This window comes from Lampris incognitus, unplaced genomic scaffold, assembly GCF_029633865.1.
Source record: "Lampris incognitus isolate fLamInc1 unplaced genomic scaffold, fLamInc1.hap2 scaffold_258, whole genome shotgun sequence".
Lineage (NCBI taxonomy): Eukaryota > Metazoa > Chordata > Actinopteri > Lampriformes > Lampridae > Lampris > Lampris incognitus.
The window spans coordinates 72741-75364 of record NW_026611216.1 but is presented as its reverse complement, the minus strand read 5'-3'; positions in this window follow the sequence as shown (position 1 = coordinate 75364).

Here is a 2624-nt window from a genome sequence, read left to right as displayed (position 1 = left end):
CCCCCCCCCCCCACACACACACAGGTTTCCTCAGCCTTACCTAGCACCATAAAGCTGGGATTTAACAACACGAACATGTATTCTGGATTCTCTCCATCTCCTCCTCTGTCACCCTCCTCCTCCTCCCTTTCCCCTGCTTTTTATCCGCTGATCTACCAATCCTCAACTCCTTGGCCTGCTAGCTTCAATGAGAGTGAACATTTTCTTTCTAATAGTCACGTCTTCTCTTCTCTTCTCTTCTCTTCTCTTCTCTTCTCTTCTCTTCTCTTCTTCTCTTCTCTTCTCTTCTCTTCTCTTCTCTTCTCTTCTCTTCTCTCTCTTCTCTTCTCTTCTCTTTTCCTCTCCTCTCCTCTCCTCCCCTCTCCTATGAGAGAGACATACAGTATGTGCTGCATCTACAAATGCTGTCATGTAAATAGAGCTCCTTTTCCAAATCATTAGTGGTTGGTCACACCATTCACATCTCTCTCCTTTATGATACCCTCACTCTTATGAAATTATTTTCCTGTGTGTTTCTCCCTCCAAACCTTCACCCATCTTACTGTATCTCACCATTTGTCTTTTTCCTTTCATTCTCATTCTGCATCGATGTTATCTCTTCACTCCCCTCTTTCTTTCTGTTCCAACATCTGCTGTGGACTCAAAACGTCTGGTGTGTGGGTGTGTGTGTGGGTGTGTGTGTGTGACCTCTCTATTGCTATTGCTATTGCTGATGGAGATTAAGATGAGAATAAACAAATGGTGAGGTCCAGTCCTGTGAAAGACCAGCGGCTGGGGCGTCTGGGTAGCGTAGTGGTCTATTTCGTTGCCTACCAACACGGGATCTCCAGATCGAATCCCACACATTTATTTGAGTGCATGAAAGAATGGGAGACATCAGCAGAGGCAGAATGAATGAGAGGGAGAACGTGTGTGTGTGTGTTTGTGTCATTTTGGGGGTGTGTGTGTGTGTGTCATTTTGGGTGTGTGCCCTACTTTCACTCTCACTTCATTATGGAGCAGGTGAGGTCATTGGGTGCAGTTTTAAGCGTGTTGCATGACCAGCTAACAAGAGATTTGATTGGTTAGCTGGCCAGCATGGCAGCTGGTAATAGAACAGGCTTACAGATGTTGACTATCACGCATACACACGCTGAATTGTCGCCTTCTTACTGTCTCACACAGACATGCACACACACACACACACACACACACACACACACACACACACACACACACACGCATAGATACACATGGTCATCCTTTGTCTTATGATCTATCTCTCACTTTAATGTACACTGATGCGCGTGCACACCCCTCCCACATCTAGATGATATGCATGGATGCCCACACTGTCTTCTATTTCTCATTCTGTACCAAATTAAAGTTTTGAAGAACAGAAATACATATATCTACTACAGAAATACACACGTCACCCAGAAACACACATAGATGATATACATATGCCAACATGTCATGCATCAACCCAAACAGACGTATGTTTATTGCAGGTGATTGTTTCAGTCTGGTGTATCTTCATGGTTTCTCCTGATATAGTTCCCACGATGAACTTTTTACTTCGGTTGACTCCCGCTGTGAACCCTTGCCCCTGGGAAAGTAATCCCTTCCAGGTTTGATGAAACAAAGAACGATTTGGTTCTTTAGAGATATTAGCGGCATCGATGACAGCTTCTCTGTTGTTTTCATTGGCCACCGCTTGGTGGCATTTAATTGGTTCTATTCAGCTGAGATTTACTGTGTCGTGAAGCCAGTAATCACAATCCCAGTGTTATTGTGGACATGGTTAGAGCTAAAAACACTTCTTTGTTGAGAGGAGACAGTTACATGTGCCAAATGCTTTATAACAGTGGCTCTGGGTGATCCTGTAGGCTGCCTCTACCTGTATTTAAAGCAGAAATATAGAAGCTAACCGGTAGAAGGTGTGCTCATGCACAAATAAAACCTCATTCTTGTTGAAAAATGTATGCACATCATACTGCATGAACATCATTGTCAGCACCATCACATCAACAGGTCTTTGGCTGTTCACTATTTCTAACGCAATTATATCACGTTTGTGTGTGTGTGTGTGTGTGTGTGTGTGTGTGTGTGTGTGTGTGTGTGTGTGTGTGTGTGTGTACACTATGTATCCTTATGTTGGAAGTGTTTGCATATTGCACATTCAAACAGAGTACGATGTCCTGAGCATTGTCTTCTGTTCTACATAACGTGATATTTTTGTAAATACACTTCTATTTATGAGACAACACACCAACATCCAAAGGAATTGCATCAAGTGCAACTGGACTTGGTTGCACTTGATTCAATTCCTTTGGATAACTATGACCTGGATGAATGAGAACATTCACAGACAACACACCGACAGCATCAGTGTTGACACATGAAATAAATTCAAAGACTTTGTGTCTCCGTTGCTCTTGTCTGTCTTCATATATGTCTACTTTTTATCATCTCACCACCTGTAAAAAAAGCTCTCACTCATACATCGATAATCCATTTTGATCTATGTATCCCTCATATCTCTCTCTCTCTCTCTCTCTCTCTCTCTCTCTCTCTCTCTCTCTCTCTCTCTCTCTCTCTCTCTCTCTCTCTCTCTCTCTCTCTCTCTCTCTCCTTCATTCCAG